We start from the raw sequence: 10,682 nt of genomic DNA on the forward strand, positions 1-10,682 counted from the left end.
TAAATTCCATAAGATTCTATATTTAACATGAAATTGAAGAATATTTGCGTTTTTTCTAATTTGTTTTCTGCTGTTGACATTTGACCGTTTAATTCTTTGATTGCCGTGAGTGTGTTTTTAATATTTATCATACTATTTAATCTATTAAATTCCTTAACTAACTCTAAGAAGTCTGTCGTTATTATACCTGATTGTTCTTGTCGCGGTTTTGATTTTAGAACTTCGCTATAGGTCGTAGTAGTTTCAATTTCTCTTCTTGTTGGTACTTCATCTACTCTTTGGCTGGCTTCTATAACTTGTGTTGTTATTGGCCTGTTTTCGTTTGCGGGATAATTTGGTTGTTTCTTTGGTTTCTGTTTTATGTCTTTCACAAATTGCACTCGTTGCTTATACACAGGGCACTCAATGTTATTCGATGTGTGCTCTCCGTCACAATTCACACACTTCACTTTGTCTTCTACGCCTATATCACATTCCTTGGTAAGATGCTCCTTGGCACACTTCATGCATTTTGGTACCAGGTTACAGTTTGTAGTCGCATGTCCCCAAGATTGGCACCTGTGGCATTGTATAATTTTTTTCTTGTTGTAGTACCTTTCCCATTGTACTACGGTGTAGTCTACTACTCTTACATTTTGTTTTAAAAATTTCACATTTATTTTGCTATCTGTGATAACAAGATAGAGCGGCCTGACTGTGTTTTTCATTCGGTAGCAGCTGATGACTTTTATTTTATGGACGTTTTTTAATTCGCTCGATATTGTTTCGCAGTCTGGCGATGAGTCAAGTCCTCTCACGACAAAAGCATGGTGTTTTTCTTCTTTTTCAGAAAAAGTGTAGAACGGTATTCCTTCAGTTTTTATGGTACTTTGGAATTGTCTTCTTTCTTCTTTATCATAGACAAATACGCTAATTTTGTCTTTTCCATATTTAATATGAAATCCCTTTCTCACTTCCTTTTTTATATTTGTAATCAAATCTGTATGGTTTTTTGTTGTTCCGTGGATGACCAATGGTGGTACATTTTGGTTTCTTTTGTTTTTGTTTTCTGGGGTTGTTTTCCAAGCGTTGTCAGTTTCATCATTCACATCCATATCTTCTTCCAGATTTTCAAGTGGCGAATAGCTGTTTTTTGTTTCCACTGAGATTGAGTGACTTTCGTTAGTCTTTTCATCCTGTTTTTGTTCTTTGTCTTGCAGTGATTTTTTTACTATGTTTATGTAGTGGGAAGTATCTTTGTTTGGTGTTTTTTCACTTGATTTTGAATTTTCAGTTTTATTGTTTTTTCGCTTCATTGTATTATCTACGTCCGTTAGTTGCCGTTTCAAGGAACCCTGCTTATTATCTCTGGTTCTTGTTTGTATTGCACCGGCAAGGCTAGGCGCCTTGTGCGGGCCGTCACTCATCACTTATTCACTGTCACAACTATGTTTAACTTTATTAGGGTTACGGTTTGCTTCTAATAGATCTCTATTCTGTATTACCCGTGGTGTCCCTTCGAGGGTTGAACGAGAACTGGTGTTTTCAACATGGTATGGCCGTTGTCTTCAATTATGCTCATTGCCCATAGTAATGTACGACATAATTTTTATTTATAAATTTCTTATGGTCGACGAGTTATTCATTAGTAACTTGCAGCCATACCACACAAATTGCATTATAGTGAACAGGACTTTGTAGGACTGTCCAGCCTTTTCCTCATTTGAACATACTCCAGCATTCCATTCAGAGGAACTCCACAACAAAAATATGATGACTCTGGGTTTTTTAATAATTTAATTAATAATTAATAACTTGCTGATGTCCTTTTTCGCTCGACGATTAATTACACATGGGCAATTCATGACTGCGATTGTTAGCAAAACCCCCTATCTTCTCATTTTTAGAAGCAATAAACAGTTCTTTTTCCGCAAACTGCGCCTGTACTTTATAACTATATTATGTGTAGCATAAGACGGTCGTGCCTTATTAATTTATATCCCCACGTACTGTATGTATTTTATACGTGGTTTTCTCTTTTTCATACGAAAATGCCCCATTTTCAATTTCTAGGTGTTTTTTATTCTTGAAGAAGCATACTGTTTCTGGACGTCCAATTTTCACGAATTTCCTACAATATAGTTTGTTTTTCGGTCTGCACTGATGTTCTTCATGATTAAACGTTCCACAACGAGAACAACTAATTTCTCTCTGTATTACTTTTATTCGTCTTGTTTGTATTGTATTTACCTTTCTTGCATTTTGTTACTGATATTTTATTTATATTTTGTTTCGCTTCTTTTCCTGTTACTGATTCTGATGTTTTTCCGCCACGGAGAACTTTAAGATACCTATCATCAAATTTGTGCTTGGAGATTTTTCTGTAATAATCTTCCTTTAATTTCTGTATCTACTTCGAAATCCCTGTATAGACTGAATTGGGAGGTGTGTTTCCATACAATCGCTTCAAGTGAAATTGTATTTTCCTCCTATTCCTTTCAGATTAGTTACATGGTTGGCATTGCACTCGTATTCATGCTGTGTTCTGAGGAAAAACTTATGTTGTTGTTGTAAAACTCCACAAGGTTCAGGTGCAATATGACTTCCCAATATTTTCGCTACCTCGTCGTAATTGTTTCTTCTGTAGTGTTCGGTTCTGTAATATTCCATAAAACTTGACAGTACTTCGGCCCCATACAGTTCAAAATGTTTCTGATTTTCTTTTGCTTCTGTCCCGCCTTTTAAGGTTATGTAATTATGAAGTCTTTGTATGTAAACGGCAAACGATTCATTTATTTCGTCAGATGACTGTAAGGAAATACCGATAATTGTTTTCGTGTGTTGCTTTAGCAGTGCATTTTGTAGGGTGATTTGTTGTACTCTTATGCTACGCATGGTTTCCATCGATTGTCAACGTTACAATACTCCTTCATTGTAATGTATTATGCATTTACTCGATGCCAAGTCTGTCACGTGTACACTAATTGATGCGACTTAGTTGCTTTCCGTATCTTACCTGTATTTTAACAACAATAACGTTAACTATTTCACAAAACGCACTACTGTACTGTTAAGCTTTACAACGGGTGCCTACTACTTGTAGTATGCTGTTGTCAATTGTCCATACAGTTGACAGTTGGTGAGACGGTGCGTTACTGCGTTCACAGATTATTACCTATGCCCACTAGGTGCGTTCGGAAACATGCAACAATTGCAATTTTTTGTTGCATGTCCCCAACTTTGACATCGATGGCACCGTACAATCCTCTCTTTATTATAATACCTTTCCCGGCGAATAACCGTGTATTGAACTAATTCAATATTTTCTTTTAATTGTGTTAGATTCTTTTTGCTATAATATACCTAAGTAGTTACGAATTAAAGCGGCCGACTTACATTTTTCACTTCACAGCAATTTATCGCATTTATTTTGTGAACAGTTTTTAATTCGCATAGAATGGTTTCGCATTCTGGCACTGAATCGAGTCATTTGAGCACAAACGCAGGGTTTTCATCATCTTCGGAGCACGAACAAAATGGTATCCCTTCTTATTTTATTGCATCTTGGAAGTGCTTTCCTTCTTACTTGACGCATATGAAAACGCCGATGGTTTCATTACCGTACTTTCCGTCACTTTTGATTTAATGTTCGATATTAATTTTGTTTAGATTTTTACTTTCGCACTATCACGATGGGTAAAAATTACCATTCATTGTTTCATTCAGGCCTTTAAGTCGAGTGTATGTTTTCTTTGTTTCAACTGCTAGTTGAGAATTTTCTAACTTTCGGTTGATTACGTATATTGACACAGTAGGAAGGATCCCTTTGCAGTGGATATGAAGAGATTTTCGGTTTGTCACCTTTGGCGTTTCGTCTTTCAGTCAGTACATCTGCGATCGTGAATTGAAGTTTTAATGGTGCCTTTTCATTATCATTTGAGAAATGCTTCGTACGAACAGCTCCGCCTCGACAAAATGCCTTTGGCAGGTTGCTGCTAGCCGCTATTTCTACCACTCGTAGGTTTTACACTATTCGAACTTGTTGCTGTTAGATTTTCTCCGTCGATATGTGACAGTAAGCATTTCGCACGCATTGAATCTCTGCTGGTTGAACGAGAATTGATGTTTTCAAAACGGTATGGTCTTTGTGTTGTAATGTACCTAATGATTTTCCACAGTAACGTGCAACATAGTGTTTATTTATTTTTTATGGTCGATTAGTAATTTAGAACCATATCATGCAAATTGCATTATACTAAACAGGACTTTGTAGAACTGTCCAATCTTTTCCTCGTTTGAGCCTACTCCAGTATTCCATTCGGAGATTCCACAACAAAAATTCGACACCTGTGCGGCTTTTCATAATTCCATGACTTAGTGAAGTGCTCATTCGATAGTGCCTTATCACTTATGAGTGTATCCTTTAATTTTTATAAGAAAAAGACGGATCTATTTTATGACCGTTACTATATGTAACGTGAGATTAAAAACAAAAAATGACAACAGCACGCGGTGTTCCCAAGCGGTCACCCATCCAAGTACTAACCGCGCCCGATGTTGCTTAACTTCAGTGATCGGACGAGAACTGGTGTTTTCAACATGGTATGGCCGTTGTCTTCAATTATGCTCATTGCCCATAGTAATGTACGACATAATTTTTATTTATAAATTTCTTATGGTCGACGAGTTATTCATTAGTAACTTGCAGCCATACCACACAAATTGCATTATAGTGAACAGGACTTTGTAGGACTGTCCAGCCTTTTCCTCATTTGAACATACTCCAGCATTCCATTCAGAGGAACTCCACAACAAAAATATGATGACTCTGGGTTTTTTAATAATTTAATTAATAATTAATAACTTGCTGATGTCCTTTTTCGCTCGACGATTAATTACACATGGGCAATTCATGACTGCGATTGTTAGCAAAACCCCCTATCTTCTCATTTTTAGAAGCAATAAACAGTTCTTTTTCCGCAAACTGCGCCTGTACTTTATATATACTAGGGTCAATTGAAAAGTCCCCGGCCTGACACATAGATGGCGGCACCAGAACTAAATCCATATGATTTTCAGTTAGTCCTAACCTTCAAAAGACGCGTCTATAAATTTGACGGCTGTCGGATCATTAGTTTGTGAATTATAGCATTTTTAGTGAAGCAACTTTTGTTATTGTGAAAAAAATGGATAAAAAGGAATTTCGCGTGTTGATAAAATATTGCTTTTTGAAGGGAAAAAATACAGTTGAAGCAAAAACTTGGCTTGATAACGAATTTCCGGACACTGCCCCAGGAAAATCAACCATCAAGGATTGGTATGCTAAGTTTAGACGTGGTGAAATGAGCACCGAAGACGGTGAACGCAGTGGACGCCCAAAAGAGGCTGTTACGGACGAAAACATTAAAAAAATCCACAAAATGATTTTGAATGACCGTAAATTGAAATTGAATGAAATAGCAGACACTCTACAGATATCAACGGAACGTATACATCACATCATTCACGAATATTTGGGTATGAGAAAGCTCTGTGCAAAGTGGGTGCCGCGCGAGCTCACTTTTGACCAAAAACAACGACGAGTTGATGATTCAGAGCAGTGTTTGAAGATGATCACGCGTAATAAACCCGAGTTTTTGCGTCGATATGTGACAATGGATGAAACATGGCTCCATCATTTCACTCCGAAGTCCAATCGACAGTCATCGGAGTGGACTGCACACGATGAACCCGCTCCAAAGCGTGCAAAAACGCAACAGTCGGCTGGCAAGGTTATGGCGTCTGTATTTTGGGATGCGCGTGGAATAATTTTCATTGACTACCTTGAAAAAGGAAGGACCATCAACAGCGACTATTACATAGCGTTATTGGACCGTTTGAAGGACGAAATCGCCGAGAAACGACCGCATTTGCAGAAAAAGAAAGTCCTGCTTCACCAAGACAATGCACCGTCTCACAAGTCAGTGAAAACGATGGCAAAAATTCATGAATTGGGCTTCGAATTGCTTCCGCATCCACCGTATTCTCCAGATCTGGCCCCCAGCGACTACTTCCTGTTCTCAGATCTCAAAAGAATGCTCGTTGGGAAAAAATTTTCGTCGAATGAAGAGGTGATCGCCGAAACTGAGGCCTATTTTGAAGCAAAGGACAAATCGTACTACAAAAATGGTATCGAAAAGTTGGAGGATCGCTATAATCAGTGTATCACCCTTGAAGGGAATTATGTTGAATAAAAAAAACGAATTTTGCAAAAAAAATGTGTTTTACTATTTTAGGCCGGGGACTTTTCAATTGACCTGTTATAATATGTGGAAAGCAAAGGGATGCTTGTCAGTACCATTGTGCCAAGCACGGTATAATTGAGTCATATTGTCATAGTGTTGTAGTTGCTACATTCAACGAAGTAATTCATATTCATATCATAGTGATTAAAAATAATCAGAATCATTAATATTTAATAACCATCGTCCTATAATACGAAGATTAACTTCAATTTGTATTTACAAAACTTCCACCGCACCTTATCCCATTCCGACAAAAAACTACCGGTAAAACTCGTAAAAGTTAGGCCAGTCGAAACTTGCTAAAATTTCAACATGTACTTACATGTGCAAATAAACATGCAAATACAAATATATCTTTCTCGTTTGACATCTCTACATTGGCGTAGTACCTGCAGAAAAAGAGTTAAGGTGATAAAAATTAACTGTTACATCAAGTACATATAATTTGTGGAAGCAGGTACTTTTTTTTATATTTTTTTTTAGTTTAAAAACTTCCGCGCGCGCCTCTTCTCAACCTTGCGCCCTAGGCATGTGCTTAGTTTGCCTAATGGATAATCCGTCACTAACTACTAGTAAACCTTCACTAATGTTAATTCGTCAACAAATTCTAGTAAAATTCAGTACAAATCATAAACTACAAGCATGTTGTTAATAAAATACAAGTTTAACAGTATACTTTTCATTGTGTATGAGACGTACTAACGCTGATCTAAACCATTATACCTACAACTTCATTTTATTTGCCCCACCGTGGTGTAGAAAAATGTGATAGCCTCACAACTAAATTAAGGGTATTAACGGTTCCTTAAAGTCATCTACAGGTCTTTCTCCCAACGATGTTCTCAAAGTAGGTCCAGTCATTCAAGATGATCTATTTTTCATATTTATTTTATTTACGATTTAGGGAACATAATTAAGTATTATCATCTCCCATCACGGTGCGTTTAAAGTTAAGTATGCAATAATGGTGACAATTGCAGATTTCCTGAGATGAATCCATTCCTACTCGCGTGGTTAGCACGCGAGCCGAATACGCTAAAGACAATTATACCGAATAAAACATCCGAAATTCTTCAAGCAACCAAAATAGAACAACAGTATCACGTCAGTTTGGTAAAGTCCAGCTGATATTGTATCCAGTGTCTCCGTCCAATTTTTCTTACAAAATTCAAATTTATAGTGGTATGGACCATTTTTTTGTAATAATTATACGACAGAAAACTGTCAAAGGGAAAAGGGGAGTGGCCAGGCGTTACGTCATTATACGCATAGGCTTCGTAATTTTACGCAACTTAACGCTAGTTATTATAGTCATTACAGGCTGTATTTGCGGAGTATTCTTTGTAGGTATGCATTGTTTGATTCTATATGTCTCCAAAAATGTGCTTGTTCGTATTGCACAATTTGACAATATAAAATACAAAGTATAAAACGGATAAATGATTTGTCTGTTTTCCATCCGACTAAAGCAAGAGATTCTATACTTAATGTTTTTTGTATATAAGCTGATGATGACATAGAGATTATATGTATTATAAAAATCTTAAAAAAGGGGAGAATTAAATTAAAACNATTAATTGTTTCTATTAATGTATATACGAGTCAAAAATACAATACAATATCATCATTCTCCTTCAAAAACCTTATTGAATGAAATTAACAACAAAACTATTTAATACAGTGATTTTGTCCACGGATATTTAAGCGCGACACCAGTTTAACCATTTAAAGGATCGATCCTTCTTATCCTTATAGAAAAAGTTATTATGAACAACGTTCTCATTTAACATTTTTTTCGATTAAATCATAAAAAAAGTTATAGAAGAAAAACGAAAAAAATAAAGGTTGGGATAATGGAAATTAGAACGTTAGACAAATTGTTTGCAATTATGTTTATTGTTATTATCAAATAGAGAACTGAATGTCACTTACAAAAAAATAACTGCAAATCAGTACAAATACAAATAGCATATGTTATAAACATGTCGAGGATAACAGAATGACAGGACGTGGTAGCAAATTTTTTGAGTTTAGTGAGGAAATGGATGCAGTTTTTCAAAAGAAACGAAACCTCAACCCAGTGACTTTTTACAGAAACCACAACTTTTGAATTATACGTGTAATAATGATAATAAATTCCCAGTAGAAGATCCACCATCCTCATCATATGTCATTAGTCACTTTAAATATTTTACAGAAAACTACATAAAAATAAAATGTAAAATAATAATATTTACTGTACCTACTACTATCATACCTTTACTACTACTATTTTTTTTATACATTTTACAATAAAGATAAAGGTATGTATGTAAAAATAAGCAGTTATAACTTTTTTATTTTGCAATAATACCAATTTTGGCTTTACCTTTACATACCATTCCTTTTTTCAATTCAACTCATAGATTAATAGGAGTAAAATATATAGTATTAATACACTCAAGTAGTAGTAATAAATTAGGAATAATTTATTGTTATTTACGCTAGATTTAAATAAAAAACTGAAATTATGTAAACTAATAACGTAGGTACCACTGCAGCTTAATTCAATTCATTCTTGTACTAATGTGGGTACTCTTTATTAGTTTTAAAATAGCCCATATTCTTAAATATGTCAACTTGTGATAAGTTAATAGAGGCAACTTTATTAAAATCAACTTTACTGTTAGTTAAACACTTTTTCTCAGATTAACACGCTTTATCTGAACGCAGCTGGTGGGGGTCACGGTATATATCCGAGTCCAGGGTTGCGTATAGTGACATTACTAGCCGCCGCACTATGTTTGCATTGAATACAATTTTCATATCTTATATCTCAAAAACTAAAATAGCTAATATGAAATTTTAAGGGCATAGTAAAAACATTGAGTAGGTACTACACAAAATCATATAAAACCAAAAAAATTTTTTTTCGGAACAAGCCCATTGTCTATTTTATTAGTTTTTCTTTTTGGAAAATTCATTCATCTTTAACCGATTGCGTAAAATTAAATTTGGTTAATAAAAATATAATAACTCAAACTTGACTTGTAATAAAATTTCACGCTGTATCTTCAATTATTTTTTTAATACTTTTAAATAACTTTTTACTAAAATATGGTGCAGAGTAGATAATATATTGTATAAAATAAAAATAATATTGATTTTGAAGAAAAAAATATTAATTGTTAGATATACTTAAATGATTTATAATAGTTAATATGATAATTTATAGATGAAAACTAGTGGAGAACGCGCGCGGTGCGTTTGAACCCGGGCCACAAAAAGAGAGATGTGAGTGAATTTTCGCAATCAACGGACCACGAATTTTATTTGCAAACGATAAATTTTATGCACACCAAAACGTGTTTCAACAAATGTAGTAGTTACATCAAAGATCCTACTAATGTGAGCGGTAAGTCGATTCGAAAAATTTATAAACAACGTAGAAATAATTAACTGATCTAAAAACGGTATAGCTAGGTTCATACAGATGTTAGGATACTTTTTTTGATCTTAAATTGAAGAATTTAATTCACAATCTTTTTGTAAAATTGAAGAAAGTGAAAAAATCACGAAGAACGGTTCATTTTTATATGCATCTCCAAATTGAGTTTATAAACAAATAGCGAAAAACTATAAAAAGAAATGATATTTTAATGATTTCATATTGTAGGGGCCTACAATTACATACATCTTGAAAAAAAAAACGTATTCGCTTGACAACTATTCTTTTACTGAATGAAGTTTAACCGGTTCACTATTTAAATAACCGTGGACAAAATATCCGCAAACAAATTACCAAAAAAACGTCAACAGGACATATATGGGGCATTTATACACACGGCTGAAGAGGACCTTAATTGGTCCTAGAACGGCTTGAGGCAGAGGGATTTTAGTCGGTAGGTCCGAGGACTTATTCTTCCTCGGGAATCCGACACTACCCAGTCGTACGGACGGCTAGGTGTCTTTTGAAGATTTCCCCTCCCACGAAAACAAAAAAAAAATTTATACACACAAGATTATTCATAAACATATTAATTTATTTGACTTCAACATCAACCTTCATACATCACAATATAGTCCAGTCAAAATACACATTTGACTTAGGAAAAATTCGCATAGAGCTGAAAATTGGCAGAGACGTTAAATACATCATTATAAATAAAATGTCAAAAGCCCCCTTCGATCGTACTTCTGCAAAAAATTTTATTCAAGGTAAAAAGTGCAAAATTAAGGTTTTTTCCATTTTTCTCGAAAACGGTAAGTTTTATCGTGAAAATAGGTCAGACAAAAGTTGTAGATCGTACAATTCTCTACAAAAATGGCCCAGTCACTTTTTCTCTTACGACTCACCATTCGTGAGATATCGCGGTTTTAAACATTAGAAAATTCATGTTTTACATAATATGCACACATTTCGGACCACCTGAGGTAATG

The 10,682-nt window shown here is 34.8% G+C and overlaps 1 non-coding gene across 1 annotated transcript; it reads right to left on the reverse strand.

Annotated features, from left to right (window-relative positions):
* Positions 1-4,476: 4,476 nt before the first annotated feature.
* Positions 4,477-4,595, reverse strand: LOC112905290. Its single transcript, XR_003231689.1, has one exon. It is a non-coding gene; the product is annotated as a 5S ribosomal RNA (ribosomal RNA).
* Positions 4,596-10,682: the final 6,087 nt, after the last annotated feature.

Source organism: Agrilus planipennis, unplaced genomic scaffold (assembly GCF_000699045.2).
Source record: "Agrilus planipennis isolate EAB-ADULT unplaced genomic scaffold, Apla_2.0 scaffold396, whole genome shotgun sequence".
In the NCBI taxonomy this organism is placed as follows: domain Eukaryota; kingdom Metazoa; phylum Arthropoda; class Insecta; order Coleoptera; family Buprestidae; genus Agrilus; species Agrilus planipennis.